Genomic DNA, 25,479 nt, shown 5'->3' with positions numbered 1-25,479 from the left:
CTATTATTGTGTTATTGTTAATTTCCCCTTTCATACTTGTTAGTATTTGTCTTACATATTGTGGTGCTCCTATGTTGGGTGCATATATATCTATAATTGTTATATCTTCTTGGATTGATCTTTGATCATTATGTAGTGTCCTTCTTTGTCTCTTTTCACAGCCTTTGTTTTAAAGTATATTTTATCAGATATGAGTATTGCTACTCCTGCTTTCTTTTGGTCTCTATTTGCATGGAATATCTTTTTCCATCCCTTTACTTTCAGGCTGTGTGTCCCCTGTTTTGAGGTGGGTCTCTTGTAGACAACATATATAGGGATCTTGTTTTTGTATCCATTCAGCCAGTCTTTGTCTTTTGGTTGGGGCATTCAACCCATTTACATTTAAGGTAATTATTGATAAGTATGATCCTGTTGCATTTACTTTATTGTTTTGGGTTCGAGTTTATACACCCTTTCTGTGTTTCCTGTCTAGAAAAGATCCTTTAGCATTTGTTGGAGACCTGGTTTGGTGGTGCTGAATTCTCTCAGCTTTTGCTTGTCTGTTAAGCTTTTGATTTCTCCTTTATATTTGAATGAGATCCTTGCTGGGTACAGTAATCTGGGCTGTAGGTTATTTTCTTTCATCCCTTTAAGTATGTCCTGCCAGTTTCTATGGAAAGATGAGCTGTTATCCTTATGGGAATCCCCTTGTCTGTTATTTGCTGTTTTTCCCTTGATCCTTTTAATATTTGTTCTTTGTGTTTGATCTTTGTTAATTTGATTAATATGTCTCTTGGGGTGTTTTGCCTTGGGTTTATCCTGTTTGGGACTCTCTGGGTTTCTTGGACTTGGGTGATTATTTCCTTCCCCATTTTAGGGAAGTTTCAACTATTATCTCCTCAAGTATTTTCTCATTGTTTTTCTTTTTGTCTTCGTCTTCTGGGACTCCTATGATTCGAATGTTGGGGCATTTAACATTGTCCCAGAGGTCTCTAAGATTATCTTCATTTCTTTTAATTCGTATTTCTTTTTTCCTCTTTGATTCATTTATTTCTACCATTCTATCTTCTCCCACACTTATCTTATCTTCTGCCTCCATTATTCTACTGTTTGTTCCCTCCAGAGTGTTTTTGATCTCATTTATTGCATTGTTCATTATATATTGACTATTCTTTATTTCTTCTAGGTCCTTGTTAAACCTTTCTTGCATCTTCTCAATCCTTGTCTCCAGGCTATTTATTGGTGATTCCATCTTGTTTTCAAGATTTTGGATCATTTTCACTATCATTATTCTGGATTCTTTATCAGGTAGATTCCCTATCTCTTCCTCTTTGGTTTGGTTTGGTGGGCTTTTATCCTGTTCCTTTACCTGCTGGGTATTTCTCTGTCTCTTCATCCTGTTTATATTGCTGTGTTTGGTGTGGCCTTTCTGTATTCTGGCAGTTTGTGGAGTAGGTGGGGTTGTATGGCTGGCTTATCAAGGTTTCCTGGTAAGGGAACCTTGTGTCCATGTTCTGGTGGGTGGAGCTGGATTTCTTCTCTCTGGAGTGCAATGAAGTCTCCAGTAATGAGTTATGAGACATCAGTGGGTTTGGAGTGACTTTGGGCAGCCTGTGTATTGAAGCTCAGGGCTGTGTTTCTGTGTTTCTGGAGAATTTGAGTGGTATGTCTTGCTCTGGAACTTGTTGGCCCTTGGGTGGTGCTTGGTTTCAGTGTAGGTATGGAGGCGTTTGATGAGCTCCTGTCGATTAATGTTCCTTGGAGTCAGTAGTTTCAGGTGTTCTCAGGATTTGGACTTAAGCCTCCTGCTTCTGGTTTTCAGTCTTATTTTTACAGTAGCCTCAAGACTTCTCCATTTATACAGCACCAATAACAAAATATCTACATTAAAGATGAAAAGTTTCTCCACAGTGAGGAATACCCAGAGAGGTTCACAGAGTTACATAGAGAAGAGAAGAGGGAGGAGGAAGATAGAGGTGACCCGGATGAAATGAGGTGGAATCAAAAGAGGAGAGAGCAAGCTAGCCAGTAATCACTTCCTTATGTGGCCTCCACAGTCTGGACTGCTCAGAGATGTTCACAGAGTTATACAGAGAAGAGAAGAGGGAGGAAGGGGACAGAGGTGGCCAGGAGGATAAAGAGGAGAATCAAATCTGAGAGAGACAGATCCAGCCAGTAATCAGTTCCCTAAGGGTTATCCACTGTCCAGAACACAAAGAGATTCACAGAGTTGGGTAGAGAAGAGAAGGGGGAGGGAGAAGATAGAGGCAACCTGGTGGAGAAAAAGGAGAGGCCAAAGGGGGAGAGAGTAGTCAAGCCAGTAATCTCACTCCCAAGTAAAAATGCATACTGAATATTGGTTTCTTAAAGGTACAAAATTGATAATAAATAACAAAAAGCAGAGATCAAAAATCTAGAGTAGTGGTTGGATTTTCAAAAATACAATATTAAAGAAAAAGAAAAAACAAAACAAAGTCACAAAAATTATAGAATATATATATATGAAGTTTGCTTTAAAAAATAGGATATCTCTTTTTTTTGCAAAGTAATAGTAGGTTATAAAAACGAAAATTAAAGGAGTAATAGAGGACTTAAAATTTAAAAAAAATTAAAGAATGATAGTAAAAATAGTAAAAAATATATCTAGGACTTTCTCTGGTGGTGTTGTGGGCGGTGTGGTTTCAGTTCATTTTCAGATAGTTCCTTGGTCCGGCTTATATTTCTCAAGATCTATAGGCCCCTTCCTATGTAGTCAGTGCAAACTACAGGGTTTTAATCTATTGCACCTGTCACTTCCAAGGAAGGTCCCTCTGTTTTAGCTTCTTCTGTTTCCTGGTCTCTTCAGTGTCTAATTTCCACTCTGGCACAACGGGGTGGTGGTGGACACTTTTTTAGGCTCACTTGTTCAGTCGTGCTGTGGGGAGGGAGGGACGCTGCAAACAGATAACATTGCCGTGTGTTCACAGTGTCTCGGCCACACTGGGTTTGCCCCCATTCACGGCGTGTGTGCTTTCCCTGTCTACACTTCTTAGGCTCTAGGTTGCTCTGCTGGGAACTGTCTGAGGCCGGCCCTGGGTTGTATGCACTTCCCAGGTCTAAGCTGCTCAGGTTCAGGTACTTGGGTATTCCTCAGAGGCGCAGACTCGGTTGGGCCTGCGTTTTGTGCCCTTCCCAGGTCCAAGCAGCTCAGGTGACCAGGTGTTTGGCGAGCATGGTCGCTGTGATTTATTGCCTCCCCCCGTCCCTGCTGCTTGGTTTTCTGGGTATACAACTGGCACACCTTCTCAAGCGGATGTTGACTGTCCAGAATCCCAAGAAGTCTTGGTTAGCAATGAAGCCTGATTGCAGTTTGGTAGACAATGCCTCTCTGGGGCCATGATTGCTCCCTTCCAGCTCTGGCTGCCCTCGTCTGCCTGTCACCAGAGTGGGATGGGCTGGTCTGCAGCCAGCTAGTTCTGCTCAGTCCTTTGTTCTGTGAGTGGGCCTGGCAGTGTCTTAGGTTAAGGCTTTTTGCGTGGTAGCATATCCCACAGTCTGGTTTTCTAGCCCAAGTTAGTTCCCTCACATTGCTCTTAGGGCATTCAGGCCCAGTCTAAGCAATGCAGCCCGTGCCTCCCTGCCCAGCCCCCACTTGCTAGTGGTGAATGCAGGCGTCTCTGCTGCTTCTCCACTGCGGGAGTTACCATTGGGCACATAATCTGTGGGATTTAATTATTTATTTTTCCTCCTGATTATGTTGCCCTCTGTGGTTCCAAGGCTTGCCACAGACTCGTCAGTGAGAGTGTTTCCTGGTGTTTGGAAACTTCTCTCTTTTTTAAGACTCCCTTCCCAGGATGGAGCTCCGTGCCTACCTCTTTTGTCTCTCTTTTTATCTTTTATATTTTTTCCTACCTCCTTTCGAAGACAATGGGCTATTTTTCTGGGTGCCTGATGTCCTCTGCCAGCATTCAGAAGTTGTTTTGTGGAATTTTCTCAGCATTTAAATGTTCTTTTGATGAATTTGCGTGGGAGAAAGTGGTCTCCCCATCCTATTCCTCCATCATCTTAGGACCGTCTCCTCCTTTTTTCTTTTTAAAACACCTTACTTTTAAATAAATTCATTTTATTTTCCTATTTTTACAATACTCATTAGTTATATCGCATTTTCCCCATGTATTTTTTCAATGTTTTTGATTCTGTATTTTTGCTAGTCTAGTTTTTAGTATTCATTTTCACTTAAAGGTTTGCTCATTGCCTTAATTGCTCTCTTCCTTTTTGACTCCTGTTTTTATCCCTTTTTTCCTTTCCTATTTTTTGTGTTTGAGTTTCTTTGGGTGTTCTTGGATGTTGAATGTTGCTTTCACCATTAGTCTTGGGGTTTTGTCTTCTGTGATGTGTGGCCTGTGAAGTCTTGGTGCTGCAGTAAGGAGTCTGGCTTGAAGCTCCAAGGTGGGAGACCTGATTCTAGCACTTTGGACAATTAGAGAACTCCTGACACCACGGAACATTAATCGGTGAGAGATCTACCAAAGGCCTCAAGGTCCACACTAAGTCCAAGCACCACCCAAAGGCTAGCAAGCTCCAGTGCAGGACGCCTCTAGCCAAATCTTTAGCAAAACAGGAACACAACCCTGCCATTAGCAGAAAGGATGCCCAAAGTCATACCAAGCCCACAGACACCTCAAAACACACTACTGGACATGGATGGCACTGCCCTTCAAAGAGACAAGATCAAGCTTCACCCACCAGAACACAGGCACAAGTCTCCCCAACAACAAAAATTTCACAAGGCACTGGCCAACACCATCCACAGGGAGCAGGCTCCACAATTAAGAGGACCTACAACCTTCCAGCCAGCAGAAAGGAGACCCCAAACACAGTAACTTAAAATGAAAAGTTAGAGAAACATGCAGTAGATGAAGGAACATGGTAAAAGCCTACAAGACAAAACAAATGATGAGAAAATAAGCAGTCTAACTGAAAAAGAATTCAGAGTAATGATAGTAAATATGATCCAAAATTTTGGAAATAAAATGGAGGTACAGATAAATAGACTGGAGGCACAGATCAAGAAAATACAAGAAATGTTTCACAAACATGTAGAAGAATTAAAGAATAAACAACCAGCAATGAACAAATCAATAATTGAGATTAAATATACACTAGAGGGAAATGATAGGCAAATAACTGAGACAGAAGAATGGATAAGTGATCTGGAAGATAGAATGATGAAAATAACTGAAGCAGAGAAGAATAAAGAAAAAATAATGAAAAGAAATGAGGACAGTCACAGAGACCTCTTGAACATTAAGTGCACCAACATTCAAAGAAGGGGTCCCAGAAGAAGACAATAAAAGGGTACAAGAAAATATTTGTGATTATCGTTGAAAAATTCCCTAGCATAGGAAAAGAAATAGTCACCCAAGTCCAGGAAGCCCATAGACTCTGATACAGGATAAACCCAAGGAGAAACACACCAAAACATATAGTAAGCAAACTAACAAAAATTAAACACAAAGAATAAATATTAAAAGTAGCAAGGGAAAACAACAAATAACATACAAGGGGATCCCCATAAGGCTAACACCTGATCTTTCAACAGAAAATCTGTAGGCCAGAGGGAGTAGCAAGATATACTTAAAGTGATGAATGGAAAATATCTATAACCAAGACTACTCTATACAGCAATGATGTCATTCAGATTTCAAGGAGAAGTCAAAAACTTTTCAAGCAAGCAAAGGTTAAGAGAATTCAGCACCACCAAACCAGCTCTACAACAAATGCTAAAGGAACTTCTTGAAACACAAGAGAAATAAAAGGTCTACAAAAACAAACCTAAAACAATAAAGTAAATGGTAATAGGGTCACACACACCAATAATTACCTTAAAGGTAAACAGACTAAATGTTCCAACCAAAAGATGCAGATTGGCTGAATGGATACAAAAATAAGACCCCCCTATATATGCTGTCTACAAGAGATCCACCTCAGACCTAGGGAAACATACAGAATGAAAGTGAGGGGTTGGAAAAAGATATTCCATGCAAATGGAAATTAAAAGAAAGTGGGAGTAGCAATACTCATATCAGATAAAACAGACTTTAAAATAAAAACTATTACATGAGTTAATGAAGGACACTGCATAATGATCAAGGGATCAATCCAAGAAGATATAAAAATTATAAATATATATGCACCCAACATAGGAGCACCTCAATACATAAGGCAAATGCTGCTGCTCCTGCTAAGTCGCTTCAGTTGTGTCCGACTCTGTGCAACCCTATAGACGGCAGCCCACCAGGCTCCCCCATCCCTGGGATTCTCAAGGCAGGAACACAGGAGTGGGTTGTCATTTCCTTCTCCAACGCATGAAAGTGAAAAGTGAAAGTGAAGTTGCTCAGTCATGTCTGACTCTTAGCGACCCCATGGACTGTAGCCCACCAGGCTCCTCCATCCATGGGATTTTCCAGGCAAGAGTACTGGAGTGGGGTGACATTGCCTTCTCCGAAGGCAAATGCTAACATGTATTAAAGTGCACTAGCTCCACACTGCTGTCCTTGTCAGGTGATAAATCTCAGCATTTGTCGTTGAAATGGAACAATATTTGTATAAAGCCTGAGGTGAAAATAGCGCTATTAGCTCAAAAACTGCAAATTAGAATGCTTTTCACCGTGAAGCACAGGAAGCTGCTTTCCGTCGTGTGTTTCCAAGTATTTCTGAAGTGGAAAGTAGAGGAAAACTTGCTAATTTATTTGACTGTATAAATATAATTTGATAAATTTTTTTTATATTTTCATAAACTTAATTTTGCAAATGTAAAGTTAGAGAATTTCCTTTGTTCTTTGGAGTCTATTTCATTGTACATCACTACAGATTCTTCCCTTTCTAGCACAAACGTTTAAGCTGCGAGAACATTGAGAACTTAGCAGTTTGGGTGATTTGTGGGTGTTACAGACCCTATCAGTAGGTTAAGTTACATTAAAGTGGTGACGAGTTCCAATATCTAATGTGATGTGAAGTTTGTTTTTTTTTTTTTTTACATGTAAAACAAAAATTTTCTAATTTAAATACAACCAAATGTAAAAAATCAAGTGTGTTTCTTTAGGTTTACTTGATAGAAATTTCTGTAAATTGTATTTTATATTGCAAAGTATTATATCACTGTACATTTAAACATGGAACTTCATAGCTTTGTTACATGAAGTAGAATAAACATCTACAGAAAGTTAAAAAAAAAAGAAGAAGAAACTGACAATAACACAGTAATAGTGGGGGACTTTAACACCCCACTCACACCAGTGGACAGAACATCCAGATGGAAAATTAATAAGGAGATATAAGCTTTAAATGATACACTGGACCAGCTGGACCTAATTCATATCTATTGGGCATTTCATCCAAAAATAGTAGATTTCACTTTTTTCTCAAGTGCACATGGAACATTCTCCAGGATATATCACACCTCGATTCACAAATCAAGCCTTGGTAACTTTTAGAAAACTGCAATTATTTCAAGTATCTTTATTGTATGCTGTTAGATAACAACCACAGGAAAAAAAAATTAAAAACATAAACACATGGAGGTTAAACAATACATTTCTGAAAAACCAAGAGGTCACTAAAGAAATCAAGCATAAGCAGAGCTAAGATGGAAGTTTATAGCAATTCAGGCCTATCTCAAGAAACAAGAGAAATATCAAATTAACAACCTAACCTTACACCTAAAGTAACTAGAAAAAGAAAAACAAGAAAATCCTGAAATTAGTAAAAGGAAAGAAATCATAAAGATCAGCACAGAAATAACTGAAAAAGAAATGAAGGAGGCAATAGAAAAGATCAATAAAACTAAAAGCTGGTTCTTTGAGAAGACCAAAGAACCTAACATAGGAACCTGTTTTTTTGTCAACAAAATTGACAAAACATTAGACAGACTCATCAAGAAAAAAAGGGAGAAGACTCAAATCAATAAATTAGAAATGAAAAAGGAGGTTACAACGGACAACACAGAAATACAAAGGATCATAAGAGACTATCACAATCAACTATATGCCAAGACAATGAACAACCTGGAAGAAATGGAGCAATTCTTAGAAAAGTATAACCTTCCAAAACTGAACCAGGAAGAAATAGAAAATATGAATAGACCAATCACAAAACTGTAATCAAAAATCTTCCACCAAACCAAAGCTCAGGGCCAGATGGTGTCACAGGTGAATTCTACCAAAAGTTTAGAAAACAGTTAAGACCTATCCTGCTCAAACTCTTCCAGAAAATTGCAGGGGAAGGAAAACTCTGAAAATTATTCGATGAGGTCACCATCACCCTGATACCAAAACCAGACAAGAATACCACAAAAAAAGAAAATTACAAGCCAATATCTCTGATGAATATAGATGCAAAAATCCTCAACAAAATTTTAGCAAACAGAAGCCAACAATAATTAAAAAGATCATACATTCTGATCAAATGTGCTTTATCCCAGGGATGCAAGGATTCTTCAATATATGCAAATCAATCATTTTGATATATTATATTAACAAATCAAAAGATAAAAACAATATGATCATCTCAACAGATGCAGAGAAATTTTTTTACAAAATTCAACACCCATTTATGATAAAAGCTCTACGGAAAGTAGGCATAGAGGGAACAAGTGAAAGTAAAATTGTTAGTTGCTCAATTGTGTCCGACTCTTTGTGATCCCATAGATTGTAGCCCCCTAGGCTCCTCTGTCCATGGAATTCTCCAGGCAATACTGGAGTGGGTAGCGATTCCCTTCTCCACATGACCTTCCCGACGCAGGGACTGAACCCAGGCTGAATCTGCACCACAGGCAGATTCTTTACTATCTGAGCCACCAGGGAAGCCCAGAAGGAACATACTACAACATAATAAAAGCCACCTACAACAAACCTACAGCAAACATTATTCTCAATGGTGAAAACCTGAAAGCATTTCCTCTAACAGTAGGAGCAAGACAAGCATGTCCACTCTTACTACTATTATTCAATATAGTTTTGGAAGTCCTAGGCACAATAATTAGAAAAGAAAAAGAAATAAAAGGAATTCAGATTGGAAAAGAAGTAAAACTCTCACTGTTTGCAGATGACATGATACTAAACATATAAAATGCTAAAAAAAAAAGCCACCAGAAAATACTAGAGCTAATCAGTGACTATGGTAAAGTCACAAGATACAAAATTAATCCACAGAAATCACTTGCACTGCTATACCCTAACAATGAAAACTCAGAAAGAGAAATTAAGGAAACAATTCATTCACCAATCCAACAAAAATAATAAAATACCTAGGAATAAACCTACATAAAGGGACAAAAGAATTGTATACAGAAAACTATAAGACACTGATTAAAGAAATCAAGGTGACAAGCAGATCAAGAGATATATACCATGCTTTTGGATTGGAAGAATCAATATTGTGAAAATGACTATTCTACCCAAAGCAATCTATGGATTCACTGCAACCCCTATCAAACTGCCAATGATTATTTTTCACAGAACTAGAAGAAATAATTTCACAATTTATATGGAAACATAAAAGATCCTGAATAGCCAAAGCAACCTTGACAATGAAGCTGGAGGAATCAATCGTCCTAATTTCAGATAACACTACAAAGCTACAGTCATCAAGGCAGTATGGTACTGGCACAAAAGTAGAAATACAACCCAATGGAACTAGATAGAATGTCAAGAGATAAACCCATCAATCTATGGGCACCTTATCTTTGACAAAGGAGGCATGAATGGATAAAAGGTAGTCTCTTCAGTAAGTGGTGCTGGGAAAACTGGACAGCTAAGTACAACAGAATGAAATTCGAACATTTCCTAACACCATATACAAAGATAAACTCAAAATGAATTTAAAACCTTAAGGTAAGACCAGAAACTATAAAACTCTTAGAGGAAAAGATAGGCAGAACACTCTTTGACATAGATCGCAGCAAGATCCTCTGTAGCCTACCTCCTGGAGTAATGGAAACAAAAACAAAAATAAACAAATGGGACCTAATTAAATATAAAAGCGTTTGCACAGCAAAACAACCCTCAATTTGCTGGAGAAAAATAACAGCAAATGAAACAACAGACAAAAGATTAATCTCCAAAATATACAAGCAGCTCATTCAGCTCAATACCAGAAAAACAAACAACTCAATCAAAAAGTGGGCAGAAGACCTAACCAGATATTTTTCCAATGAAGATGGTTAATAACCAGATATTTTTCCAATGAAGATGGTTAATAAACACATGAATAGATATTCAACATCCTTCATTATTAGAGAAATGCAAATCAAAACTACAATGAGGTATCATCTCACACCAGTCAGAAGGGCCATAATCAAGAAATTTACAAACAAAAAATGCTGGAGAGGATGTAGAGAAAAAGGAGCCCTCTTGCACTGTTGGCGGGAAAGTAACCTGATATAGCCATTATGGAAAACTTTAAAAAACTAGGAAGAAAACTACCATATGACACGATAATGCCACTACTGGGCATATACCCTGTTCAGTTCAGTTCAGTCACTCAGTCGTGTCCGACTCTTTACGACCCCATGAACCGCAGCTCACCAGGCCTCCCTGTCCATCACCAACTCCCGGAGTCCACCCAAACCCATGTCCATTGTGTTGGTGATGCCATCCAACCACCTCATCCTCTGTCGTCCCCTTCTCCTCCCGCCCTCAATCTTTCCCAGCATCAGGGTCTTTTCAAATGAGTCAGCTCTTCGCATGAGGTGGCCAAAGTACTGGAGCTTCAGCTTCAACATGAGTCCTTCCAATGAACACCCAGGACTAATCTCCTTTAGGACGGACTGGTTGGATCTCCTTGCAGTCCAAGGGACCCTCAAGAGTCTTCTCCAACACCACAGTTCAAAAGCATCAATTCTTTGGCACTCAGCTTTCTTTATAGTCCAACTCTCACATCCATACATGACCACTGGGAAAACCATAGCCTTGACTAGACTGACCTTTGTTGGCAAAGTAATGTCTCTGCTTTTGAATATGCTGTCTAGCTCGGTCAAAACTTTCCTTTCAAGGAGTAAGTGTCTTTTAATTTCATGGCTGCAGTCACCATCTGCAGTGATTTTGGAGCCCAGAAAAATAAAGTCAGCCACTGTTTCCCCATCTATTTGCCATGAAGTGATGGGTCCAGATGCCATGATCTTAGTTTTCTGAATGTTGAGCTTTAAGCCAACTTTTTCACTCTGCTCTTTCACTTTCATCGAGAGGTTCTTTAGTTCTTCTTCACTTTCTGCCATAATGGTGGTGTCATCTGCATATCTGAGGGTATTGATATTTCTCCAGGCAATCTTGATTCCAGCTTGTGCTTCCTCCAGCCCAGCATTTCTCATGATGTACTCTGCATATAAGTTAAATAAGCAGGGTGACAATATACAGCCTTGACATACTCCTTTCCCGATTTGGAACCAGTCTGTTGTTCCATGTCCAGTTCTAACTGTTGCTTCCTGACCTCCGTACAGGTTTCTCAAGAGGTAGGTCAGGTGGTCTGGTATGCCCATCTCTTTCAGAATTTTCCACAGTTTATTGTGATCCACACAGTCAAAGGCTTTGGCATAGTCAATAAAGCAGAAATAGATGTTTTTCTGGAACTCTCTTGCTTTTTTGATGATCCAGCAGATGTTGGCAATTTGATCTCTGGTTCCTCTGCCTTTTGCAAAACCAGTTTGAATATCTGGAAGTTCATGGTTCATGTATTGCTGAAGCCTGGCTTGGAGAATTTTAAGCATCACTTTACCAGTGTGTGATATGAGTGCATACACCCTTAGGAAACCATAAATTATTTGAAAGAGCACATGTACCCCAATGTTCACTGAAGCACTATTTACAATAGCTAGGACACGGAAGCAACCTTGATGTCCACCAACAGATGAATGAATAAAGAGGTAGTAGTACATATATACAATGGAATATTACTCAGCAATAAAATGAAATGCATTTGAGTCAGTTCTAATGAGTGGATGAAACTAGAGTTTATTTTACAGAGTGAAGTAAGTCAGAATGAGTAAAACAAATATAATATATTAATGCACACATATGGAATCTAGAAATATGGTACTGATGAACCTATTTGCAGCACAGCAGTGAAGATGCAGACATAGAGAACAGACTTGTGGACACAGAGGGGTAAGGAGAATGTGGAACGAATGGAGAATAGCCTGGAAACATATACATTACCATTTGTGAAATAGACAGCCATGAGAATTTCATGTGTGACTCATGGAATTCAAACCAGGGCTCTGTGACAACCTAGAGGGGTGGGATGGGGTGGAAAGTCGGAGGGAGGTTTAAGTAGGAGGGGCCATATGTATACCTATGGCTGATTCATGTTGATGTGTGGCAGAAACCAACTCAATATTGTAAAGCAAGTATTCTTCAATTAAATATAAATAAGTTTTTAAAAAAGAAGTTCACAGGCTCAGAGATGTAGAGAGATTTGCCCCAAATCACAAACCAGTAAGAGGTAGCACAAGGAATGCCTCACCCGTGGCCTTACTGCTAACCTGAGCTACTGTTAGCTCTAGCAGCCTACAGCCTACACCATCTTCCTAACTGGCCTATAGACTCACTGGAGGTCAAAAATACTGTTTAGCTCTCATGTATACTCTCGCACTAAATTCACTCTCAAGCGCATACTTGGGGAGAGAATTTCTCCCTTTAACCTGGAAAGAAGGGTTCCTTTCAACATTTCAGAGAGCTTGTAGAAACAAGTTACATAAGGTGGCTCTCTAAGTGTACACTAAAAAAAAATCAAACGTGATATCTATTGACACAAGGTTTATCTTTAATGAAACTAGATAGTTTAGTGTAGTTTACATAGGCAGTAGGTGAAGCTATAATAAGCTGCAAGGAATAGATACTGAGCAAGGATCAGGATGGCAGATTTCTCTATTGAGGAGACACTGTTGTGGTCTGAGAGGGGAGCTACAGGGGCTCTGGGGTTTTAATAATATTTGAGTCACTGTTTTGGGTGGTAGTTACATAGGTTTTCACATTATAATTATTCATTATTAATCTCTGTATATGTTTCATGCTTCTTATGTATGTTATATATTACTTCAAAACTGAACCCAACGAAAGGGAATATGTAGGTCCCAAGACACAAATGCTGAGATTTGAATAAAGGTATTAACGGCAACCCACTCTAATATTCTTACTTGGAAAATTCCATGGACAGAGGAGCCTGCTAGGTACAGTCCATCGGGTCACCAAGAGTCAGACATGACTCAGCACACATGCATTAACATGGCTACATGAAGAAGATGTTATCAGTCAGAAGGGGTAGGTTACTCATTCATAAAACAAAACTTTTAATGCCAATCTAACCACTGTTTGGGCAAAAATGTCTCTACTAACTTGACTGAGTATTCCTAGTGCCTTTGTCAACATAGTATCTAGTCTGAGATAGACATATCAAATGACATTAGCCTCATGTGATTAGCAGACCAGGAGTTTCTAGGCAAGATGTCAACTCTTCCCCCACCTCCTGCCTCCTGAATTACCGTAATCTACTTCTTTATGATCTGAAACCACTACATATCAGAATTCCACCCCCCTATCAATCACACACACACAAACACACACACTCTCTCTCTCATCATAACAGTATATGGATGTTTTTCAGGGGACATTGTGATAAAATCCTCATCATCTCATGTTCTCTAAGCCAGTTATGATGCATCCAGTATCACTGACAATCACTGATTGTTGGTTGGTCACAGTTGGTCATGTGACCAGATTCAGTCTCATATTCTTGGGATTATGGGGGTAGAAAGTATTATGTCACAGTTTTCTTGCTCTTGGAAAAGGAACACCGGAAGATATTTTCCATTTTCCCTAAATATTACCATTTCTAGATATGAGCTCTGTATTGCTACAGACATCTGGGTACCAGAATGATGGAGGACACTGAGGTGGATGAGAAAAGAGGGAAAGAATCTGAACCCTTAATGACACCCCTGAACTGGACTTCTCCATGTCTAGAACCCACCCTACTTTGCACTTCCAGTCTACTTGGCAATTAGACCAAATATGTAATGACTAACAGCTACCTGCCAGGCACTACTATTGACCCTGAAGATACTAAAGCAAACAAAATGTACATCTGTCTCTGCCTTCACAGAACTCATATTTTGGGGTACCTGTATAAACAATAAATAAAATAAATCACTGAATTACACTGTAAGTAGGAATATTATACTGCTATGGAAAGCAGATTAGAGCAAGTTGAGCAGGCTTTATAAATTGTCAAGGAAAGAATAGAAGTGGAAAGCAAGGGATAAAGGGAAAGATAACCAACTGAACGTAGAGTTCTAGAGAACAGCAAGGGGAGATAAGAAGGACTTCTTAAATGAAGAATGCAAAGAAGTATAGGAAAACAATAGAGTGGGAAAGACTAGATATTTCTTCAAGAAAATTGGAGATATCAAGGGAAGATTTCATGCAAGGATGGGCACAATAAAGGATAGAAACGGTAAGAACCTAACAGGCAGAAGAGACTAAGAAGAGGTGGCAAGAATACACAGAATAACTATATGATAAAGGTTTTAATGACCAGGTTTTCAATGATGGTGTGGTCACTCACCTAAAGCCAGACATCTTGGAGTGTGAAGTCAAGGGGGCCTCAGGAAGCATCACTAAAAACAAAGCTAGTGCAGGTGATGGAATGCCAGTTGAGCTATTTCAAATCCTAAAAGATGATGCTCATAAAATGCTGCACTCAATATGCCAGGAAATTTGGAAAACCCAGCAGTGGCTGCAGGACAGAAAATGCCAGTTTTCATTCCAATCTCAAAGGAGGGCAGTGCTAAAGAATGCTCAAAGTGAAAGAAAGTGAAAGTGAAGTCACTCAGCTGTGTCCAACTCTTTGCGACACCATGGACTATAGCCTATCAGGCTCCTCCACCCATGGGATTTTCCAGGCAAAAATACTAGAGTGGGTTGCCATTTCCTTTTCTAGGAGATCTTCCCAACCCAGGGATTGAAACCGGGTCTCCTGCATTGTAGGCCAGACGCTTTACAATCTGAGCCACCAGGGAAGTCCATTGGCAGGTTGGTATAAACCCCCGACAGGGTTTCTGCCATGAGCCGTATGAGGTCACTGTGGAACTGCGGAACTGCGGAGCAGGGCTCCTCACTTGCTTCACACAGGGCATGTCATTCATTCACACAAGCACACTGTAGAGTTAGTAAAGTACAGCAGAAAGCATGTTCATTAGGAGAACAAAGAACTAGAGCTCCAAGCATCCTTACTTGTCCTGAAGAATCCTGGATGAGGCCCCAAGATGAAAGGTTGCTGCTAAACCACAAAAGATGCCAGGATTCTTGGCCTCCAGAGGAGAAGAATTCAATCCGGGGCCAGTGATGAGGTTTGATCACTCAGAGCTTTTGTGTAATAAAGTATTATCAAAGTATAAAAGAGATAGAGAAATCTGTATCAGAAAGAGATTTCTGACACAGATATCAGAAGGGGGCAGAAAGAATGCTCAAACTAATGCACAATTGCACTCATTTTCCATGCTAATAAGGTAATTCTCAAAGTCTACAAGTTAGCCTTCAGCAGTATGTGAACTGAAAACTTTCAGATGTACAAGCAAGGGGTAGAAAAGGCAGAGGAACCAAAGATCAAATTGACAACATTCGCTGGATCATAGAGAAAGCAAGGAAATTCAAGAAAATCATCTACTTCTGCTTCATTGACTATGCTAAAGCCTTTGACTGTGTGGATCATGAAAAACTATGGAAATTACTTAAAGAGTTGGGAATACCAGACCACCTGACCTATCTCCTGAGAAACCTGTATGTGGGTCAGGAAGCAACAGTTAGAACTTTACATGCCAGGACTGACTGGTTCAAAACTGGAAAAGGAGTAGGACAAGTCTTTATATTGTCACCCTGTTTATTTAACTTATATGCAGAGTACATCACATGAAATGCTGACTAGATTAATTACAGGCTGGAATCAAGATTGCTGGGAGAAGTATAAACAACCTCAGGTATGCAGATGATACCACTCGAATGGCAGAAAGTGAAGAGGAGCTAAAAAGCCTCTTGATGAAGGTGAAAAAGAAGAGTGAAAAAGATGACTTAAAATGCAACATTAAAAAAACAAAGACCACGGCATCCAGTTCCATCACTTCATGGCAAATAGAAGGGGAAAAAGTGGAAACAATGACAGATTTTATTTTGGGGGGCTCCAAAATCACTGTTGATGGTAATTGCAACCATGAAATTAAAAGATGCTTGCTTCTTGTAAGAAAAGTTATGACAAACATAGACAGCATATTAAAAAGCAGAGACATCACTCCCTACAAAGGTCTGTACAATTAAAGCTATGGTTTTTCCAGTAGTCATGTATGGATGTGAGAGCTGGACAATAAAGAAGGCTGAGCACTGAAGAACTGATGCGTTCTAATTGTAGTGCTGAAGAAGACTCTTGAGAGTCCCTTGGACTTCAAGGAGATCAAACCAGTCAATCCTAAAAGAAATTAACCCTGAATAGTCATTGGAAGGACTGATGCTGAAGCTGAAGTTCCAATACTTTGGCCACCTGATGTGAAGAGCTGACTCATTTGAAAAGACCCTGATGCTGGGAAAGATTGAAGGCAGGATGAGAAGGGATGACAGAGGATGAGATGGTTGGATGGCATCACCGACTTAATGGACATGGGTTTGAGCAAAGTCCAGGAGATGGTGAAGGACAGGGAAGCCTGGCATGCTGTAATCCATGGGGTTGCAAAGAGTCAGACACAACTGAGTAACTGAACAACAACTGGAAGATTGTGAAAACTGGAAGCATGAGTTATAGACAAAGTATATATATTTCTATATAGACACGATTTAGCCACTGAACTATAAAAACAACAAAGAAAAATCTGGAATGTTGAGAAATTGGAAATTTTGTTAAGTAGTCAGAATAAGCCTCACTCAGAAAGTGTATTTAGGCAAAGATTTGAAGGAGTTGGTAGGATGAGCCATTAAATATGTAAAGGAAGAACATTTTAAACACAGACAACAGCCAGTTGAAGAGCCTTCAGGTAAACTGTGATTACTTAACTTAAGGTAGCTATGGAGGGATTTCGTGGTAGTATAGTTGGATTTCAGAGAAATAACACATCAAATCTTGCAGAAACTTGTAGGTCATGTAAATATTTTGATGTTGCGTTGTTGCACCAATCAAGGCAAGAAGTTGTAGTGGCTTAGAATCAAGTGGTAGGAGTGGGGAAGGCAAAATTTTTCATAATCCCAATCTACTTAGACCACAGAAGCAACAGGATTTCTGGATGGATATAATGGTAAGACTGATTCCAATATATTTTTTTTAATATTTATTTACTTGGCTGTGCCAGGACTTAGTTGGAGCATGTAAGATCTTCAATCTTTGGTGCAACGTGTGGGATTTTTAGTTGGGGCATATGGAATCTAGTTCCCTGATCAGGGAATCGAAGCCAGGACCCCTGCATTGGGAACACAGAACCACCAGGGATTCCTCTGACCCCAGTATTTTTAAGTGAGTATCTGGAAGGCTGATATTAACTGAGATGACAACCAACAGAATTTGATTGACTGAAATGAAATAAGTTCATTTTTTGCATGATTGAAATGTAATGTCTATTGGATATCCATTTGTGCTTCCAGGTGGACAGTGAAAACAGACTCTGGAGCCTAAGTTGGATATCAAAGCTGGGGAGAGAAGAGGGTATAGATGGCATAGAAAGCCTCGGTCCTGGATGAGATCACGAAAGGAATGAGTATAGGCAGAGAAGAAGAGGATAAGGATTCAGTTCTGAGGTTTGTCAATATGGAGAGAACACAAGGAAAGGAGAAGAACAAGCCAAGGAGACTGAGCAGCTACAGCTACATGATATCAGGGAACAACCAGGAGAGTGTTGTCCTGGAACCCAGGTGTTTATGCGTCAACCTGACTGGATCATGGGGTATCCAAATATTTGGCTAAACATCATTTCTGGGTATGTCTGCAAGGCTATTTCCGGGTGAAATTAACATCTGAATTTAATTTGGACTGGACTTAGAAAAGAAGTTTGCCCTTCCCAGTGTGAGGGCAAACAATGCTGAATACAAGAAAAAGGTGGAGGAAAGAAAATCTGGGCCTTTCCTGCCTGATTGAACGAACTGAGACATTGATCTTCTACTGTTCTCGGTGCTACAGTTTCTCAGGTCTTCAGACCCTGACTAGAATCTACCTCATTAGTTCTCTTGGTTCTCAGGCCATTGGAGTTGAAATGAATTAAGCCACCAAGCCTCTCTGGGACTCCAGCTTGCAGACACCAGATTGGGGGAATTCTCTGTCTCCACAATTGCGTAAGTCAGTTCCTTTAAAGAACCTCTTCCTATATACTATTGTTTCCATATCTCCAGAGAATGCTAAATAATACACCAGGGTAGAAAGTAGTTCCAGGTGGAAGGAGTGATTGACTTGGCCCAAAATTATAGACAGGATACACAAGGAACTGTGACATAGCCACTGACTTACAAATATTGATGTCAGTATTACATTGATTAGAACAGTTTCAGCTCAGGTGAAGATGTCCTCGCTCAATCACAGTGAGATTAAGACAAAATGGAAGGATAGGAAACTGGAGACAGTGAGTGTAGACCCTCGCTATGTGAAGTAGGCTACCAAGGGGAGGAGAAATGTCCCCATAGGGAGTAAGAAATAGGGAGGCAAAAAGAAGGTTTTTTTTTCTGTTTGTTTTTTAAATAATAATAATAAATCAATTTTTATTTTGACAGGAGTAATCTACCAGAGGGAGGGAAAGTGATGCAGATGTTACAAATGCTCTGAGATCATGAACTTCCTTTTCCATTGAGCCAACCTAGAAAATAATTTTCTGCTCCTTGCAACCCAAAGGATTTTCACTAATAGAGTGAACAGCATCTTCACATGTGTAAGTCTTCTGTTTTATGCCCACTGAGGTATAATTTTTCATAGTGCTCTCATTCTGGTGTGGATGATAAATTATATGCTCACACTAACTAGTTATGGACATTGGTTCTGAAGCCATAGATTTCAACCCTGGGCCTGCCACTTAACAGTTGACATCTGCAGCAAATTACTTCTGTGCCCCAGTTTCTTCATATGGAAATGGGAATAACAATGGCATGTATCTCATGGGATTTTGCTGAACAAATGAGGTAAAGCACTTTAAAAACATACAAAAGGATGTGCTATATGGTAACTATTTCATAAATATTAGGTATTATTAAATCTGCATGCTACATGATGTAATATTCTCCTTTACCATATAGAATGTACACTGCTTCCTGATCAGTGTTTCCCTTTAACACATATACTCTTAAAGGTAATTAGTTACAATAAAACTAACAAAGGGAACTTATCCACAGACAAGGAAGCTGGGAAACTAAGCAGTTAATTAACAAAGAATAGAAATTTTAAAATAAATGATAACCTATGGACTGTGTCAAGATGCCTGGACTGATGTGCAATATTTTGCGTCAACGTGATTGGGCCACAGAAAGTGCCCAGACAGTAGGTCAACCATTATTGTGAGTGTGTCTGTGAGGGAGTTTTAGATAAGATTAGCACTGGAATAAGTGGACTGAGTAAAGCAGGTTGCCCTCTAATGGGGATGTCCCATACCAAACAGTTGAAAGCCTGAATAGAACAAAAAAAGCTGAGCTTCCTTCAAGGAGGAGGGAATCAAGTCTGACTGCTTGAGGTGGGTCTCTGGTCTTTTCCTGCCTGTGGACTTGAACTGAACAAGCTCTTAAGGCTCAATCTCAGAACTTTTGGATTAGAACTCACACCACTGGCTTTCCTGGTTCTCAGCCTTTGGACTCAGACGAACTGTACCATCAGGTCTCCTAGGTCTCCACCTTGCTGAAAGCATATCTTGGGCTCTTGTCAGCCTCTATAAATATGTGAGCCAATTCCTAATAAAAAAATCTATTTCTCTCCTCTCTCTCTCTCTAAACATCCGATTGGTTCTGTTCCTCTGGAACTCTGACCAATACACTTGTGAAGGCACTAGTCACTGGTGCAAATAAAATTACACGATGACATGATGGAACTCAGTGAAGACCTGCAGTATGATCACAGAATTTACAGATACTCCATCAGGGTCACAAAACAGGGTTTTAATAAATAATTATCTGATGGTTATTAAAGGCTATGGTAGACAGAATCCTAATACTGGTTTCCCAAGATACCTCGCCATAATCCCAGGTACTGTGAATTAGAGGAGGAATCACACGCACATTTGTGTTATATTTGCATGGCTAATGGGCTTTTGCAGTAGTAACTGAGATTATTAATCCACTTACCTCAAAATTGGGAGATTATCCTGGATTATCCAAAGAGGCCTAACATAATAACAGCAGTCCTTTAAAAGCAGAGAGTTTTCCCTGGCTTGCAGCAGAGGAAAGCAAGAGAAATTTGAAGCACAAGGTTTTGACACACCATCATTTGCTTGAAGATTGAGGGAACCATATGATGAGAAAAACAGGCAGCTCCTAGGATCCGAGAGCAGCTTCGACAAGACCCTGCAAAGACATAGTTCAGTCCTGCCACCATAGGAGATAAATTCTGCCAATCACCTGGATGACCTTAAAAGCTGCTTCCTCCCCAGAGCCTCCGGGTAAGATTTCAGCCTCGTAAGACCCTAAGCAGAGAACTCACTTGATCGATGCAGCATGCATTATCTATGGGAACTGGGAAATAATACATATGGGCTGGTTTAAGCTGCCAAATTCGAGGCAATTTGCTGTGCAGCAATCAAAAACTGATCACAGATACTTAAGTTATTGGCGTATTGAATCTGTTGAGCATAAGGTAATTCTCTGCATTATCCAATCTACTGGGGAGGTTAAGGAATCATTTCTGGCCCAGTGATAGTCACACGTACCTCAAAAAGTGCCAATTAAAATAAGAATCACCAAAATCACAGTGCAGAGAATTCTAACTCTAATTGTAGTGAAGACTAATTGCAAAATAGAGGCAAAAACAGGCAGCCTGCAGTGGGACAGCAACATGAGGTCACATGGCTGTCAGATGGGGCCATACTCAACATGAAGGGCTTGGGCGCAGGAGCTGCCCACTCAGTCCCTGCCATTTAGATAAGGCAGAACATTCAATTCCCAGTTCCTCTTAAGGGCAACAACAGGCAAGCACAGTCAGGGGAACTGCAGGTAGTGGTTCTCAATTAAATTGAAATAAATTATTATGAAAAAGGGTTTGATGTCATAGACATTCTTTGAGGCTTTGGAGGCAGACAGACTGGCTCTGAAACTGTGATCTTAGCTGGCTTTCAGAATTCTAATTTATTAACTGTGTGTGAGTGTGTCTGTGTGTGTGTGTGTGTGTGTGTGTGTGCAGGTAAGACACCTCCTCCATCAACAATCCTGACAAATCTTTCCAGACCACTGGGTTTAAGATATGACTGCATGATTCTGTACTAAGAGACCTGGATCAGCTTGCCTGATTGCTCTAATCGCAGACCCTACCATGGCGCGTGGAACGTACGCATCTCCTGACTTTTACAGCAGCTCCCTGTACTCAGGAGCCTCTACTACTAGTGTACTGGCGACTTCCTGGATTCATCATCATTGGTCTTTCTAACATCTCTCAGTTTCTGAAATGTCCTCATGATGGGAGCATTTCGAAATCCAAAGCTTTGCAAATAAAAAAATGACAGAAACATAAAAATTATTTTAAAAATGTAACTGGAGAGATTAATTAGTGACTATAAGGCTGGTATAAGAATACAATAGAAAGGGACTACAGAGGATGAGATGGTTGGATGGCATCACCAACTCGATGCACATGAGTTTGAGCAACCTTGGTGATGGACAGGGAAGTCTGGCGTGCTGCAGTCCACCAAGTCCTGAAGAGGCGGACACAATTTAGCAACTGAACTGAACTGATAAAGCTGGCAATGTGATTACTGAATCATTCTGTTGAAAATCACAAATATTCAGGATTAAGGAATCACATCCCCTGGCAAACAGTGGAATTTTCCAATACAGGCCTTAGTGTTCACAGTCACAATATGATCTGACTTCTGACCCTACTGCCTCTCTTCATTCTCAGCCCTAATCTTTGTCTCCTCTTCCTCTTTCGCATCTTGCACTGTACATGTACTCCGTGGATACTTCTAATTCAGCAAGTACTACTTCTTTTTGGTTTGTTTTCCTGTGAGATCCTAAGGGCTGGCACCATGGTTGCTTTGCTCTGTGCTTATCATGTAGGACATACACTGCAGGAAACATCTTAGGCATCGCTGAAGGTATGTTAAACGTGAAACTTTAACCCCCAAAACATCCATTCGCAACCTGGGGGTAGTACAGTAGAGGATTTCTACATAGGTAGCATAGCTGTGGTTTATGAGTATCAGGTGCCATGCAAACTCTTCTAGAAACTCAGGAGGTTTTGGAGGACATGAACTGGCTCTTTTATCCATGTGCATCTACACAGTATATGGCACAGTTTTTAGCCCACAGTATGGCGAAATGCAACACTTTCCAGAACTGAGTCATGTATATGCCTTTCCACGTCTGCCACCCCCAAGTATAATGTTATAAGCTTAATACTGTCTGTAAAGGAAAGTACTATTTGTCATGAGAAAGACTCTAAAAATAAACAGAATGATGAGATAGAGAAACAGTATACAATTTTTCAATTTACATTGGTGACTCTCAAAAACACAAGAATGTTCTTCAAATACTTTTTTAAATTGTGGAGATATGCAGACAATGGATTGTGAGAGCAGTTCTAAATCCCAGCTCTGCCACTTCCTCACTCTGTGATGAGCAAGGCATCTATCCTCCCGGGCCTTCATTCCCTCATTTGTGACACTGGAATAATGGCATTTATGCTGCAGGGATTTTATGAAAATTGTCAGTGAGTTATGAAAATATCTGACCTGCAGTAGCCCCCAAAGAGACTCTATCATCTCTTCTGATATGTAGTTCGGAAACAGCAACAAGAGAACTAGGATTCCTTTACAAGAACTCTGGGAATTATACACATCAGAAGATTCATCCAAAGCAACAAGTCAAGGAGCTTTCCTGTGAGGTGTAGGCTGGTACTAAAAGCAATCTGATCAACGTTAAAATAAAGTTTAGAAACTAAGAGTCTAATTGGTGTCCTCTGCTAGGAGATCTTCTATTTTATGAAAACTGCTAACAAAACCACTTATTTTCAAATGTGCCCTGAAATAAATACCTGAGAAGAAGATGGGGAAAAAAAGGGGGAAGCCATTGTCCACTAATCTCTAATTCAAGAGAATGATGCCTGGCTCAGAACCCACGGTCAGAGCCCCTCTACCATGCTGCTCACTAATGTGCATCATCCCAGAACAGGCAGATTTTACTGAAGTCCTGGAAGACTGTGGCCATTTTCCTGATCCCAATTTTGATTCCAAATCTCACTTGTTGTCTTTATCAAAGGAGCCTGTGAAATGTGCAGAACAGCTTGGTAACCCTGAGAGATCTGTGTTGCTTCTGAGGGAACCAGTCTCATGGTGCGGTGCTTGGGCCTGTGGGTACATAGCAGCACTGATCAGTAAGATCCTGACCTTCCATCCTGGGCCAGTTTGAAGTCTTTGTGGAAGGAAAGGGCATCCTGCCAAGAACACGATTCTCACACAAGGAAACTAGCTCTGCAGCAAAGGACCCTCCCCAGCATACACAATCATCAAAAGTCATGAAGAAGTATAAATAACAGTTACTTTGTTCCTTCGCAAGGGCTCAGAACAGTCACCTTCCATCTGCCACAGCAGGGGTCAGTGTTGAATATACCAACATTTGATCAAAGGAGCTGGGTCGAAATCTCTGGGATGAAGCACTTCTGCAAGTGATATGAGCTGGGATGAAAGCTTTGGAGAGCGGATCAGTGAAAAAAGGAAGGGAACCAAACAGGACTGCTGGGAGCAGATTAAGTGTGTGTGGGGGTCTGCCTATGTTGTGGGCTTCCCTGGTGGCTCAGTGGTCAAGAACCCACTTGCTAATGCAGGAGATGCGGGTTCAATCCCAGGACCCGGAAGATGGCCTGGAGAAGGAAATGGCAACCCACTCCGGTATTCTTGCCTGGGAAATCCCATGGACAAGGAGTCTAGTGGGCTATAGTCCATTTGGTCGCAAAAGATTCAGACACGATTTAGTGACTAAACAGCAACAGCAACTGTCTATGCTGAACTTGCTCTGAGGTGTTATCACCAATGAGCCCTGAACTGGGCTCTCATTGGGCTATCTACTGCCAGATCACAGGCAACTCACAGAATGTCCATGGTCTCAATATTCTCCCTTGTGAAATGGGAATGACAATATTACCTCTTGAGGGTTTTTATTAGGATTCAACTACAGAAGATCCAGGAAGAGCCTAGCTTGGTGCCGATCTTTGTGTGTACTACTACTCCACGGTAGCCTCCACTTTCGTCCAACTAGTTCATTACCTTCTTTTGCACTCACGTTTGATTATATGATTACCTTTTATTCCCAAAGATACAATTTTATTGAAAGAAAATACATAAAGTACTGCATGTTCTGCACAGCTAAAGCAAAGTCTATTTAGATGACGAAGGCCTGAGTTCCAGAAATGCCACCCTAAGTCAGGATGGGTAGTAAGCCGAGTGCTAGCGTACAAGATTTCCACAGAAAACGAGTCAGACATCTGGCCGCACTGACTAGCAGAGTTTGCATGGCGCTGATAGGTCCATGGTTCTCACACAGATGGTGCCTACTGGAAGAACTACAGTTTGGAAACAGGATCTTTTCTCTATTAGTGCCACTTTCACAAATTAATTCATTAATTCAGTGAGTATTCAGTAGTGTCTCTCCAGCTGTATCAGAAAGTTTGCTGGACTGTGGAGTGACAAAGATCCATGGTTTGACAAAGACAAACAATGGCCCTTGCCCTCAAGGGTATCACAATGTACCAAGGGAGGCAGATACATTCAGTACATAAACTGATATCATCTGCGTGACTACAGTGTGTTCTCAGTAATGTTCTGGGCTGGTGGAGATTGACCAGTGAGCAAGAGAGAAAGATTTCTAAGATCAAGGACTTTGCAGCTGGGAACTATGGGGGAGGACAGAGATAAGTACAAACAAAGCAAAGAAGTAAATAACAGAGTCTGTTAGGTGATACATGTTGTAACTAAAGGACAATGTAGGGCAAGATAAAGGGGATGAGGGATAGGGTGGACGGTGGGAAAGGTGGGTGCACTTGCCAATATACTGTCCAGTGACCTGGGTAGCCCTCACAGAGAAAGCAAGTGAGAAATGAGCAAGACCTCCATGGAAGTGAGGAAGTCAGCCAGGCAGATGTGGGTGAGGAGCATGCAGGCAAAGGGAAGAGGCCCTGAGGAGGGAGCCTAGCTGACATGACCCAGAAACTGCAGAGCCCAGCTGACCTGGAGCTGAGTGACTGAAGGGAGGCTGCTGGGGGTACAGTCAGGGAGGAGACAGGGTCAGATCCTATAGGACCTCAAACACCTCTCTTAGTGAT

General features: G+C 40.5%; 1 long non-coding RNA gene across 1 annotated transcript in view; it reads right to left on the bottom strand.

The window, feature by feature from the left end:
• LOC129639127 (uncharacterized) overlaps positions 1-25,479 on the bottom strand; it is a 155,481-nt gene that overhangs the window by 129,755 nt on the left and 247 nt on the right. Inside the window, exon 2 of the long non-coding RNA XR_008708205.1 lies at positions 20,298-20,516. This is a non-coding gene — a long non-coding RNA (uncharacterized LOC129639127). The remainder of the gene's footprint in view (positions 1-20,297; positions 20,517-25,479) is intronic.

Source organism: Bubalus kerabau, chromosome X (genome assembly GCF_029407905.1).
Source record: "Bubalus kerabau isolate K-KA32 ecotype Philippines breed swamp buffalo chromosome X, PCC_UOA_SB_1v2, whole genome shotgun sequence".
Classification (NCBI taxonomy): Eukaryota; Metazoa; Chordata; class Mammalia; order Artiodactyla; family Bovidae; genus Bubalus; species Bubalus kerabau.
This window is presented reverse-complemented; position numbering and strand designations above follow the sequence as displayed.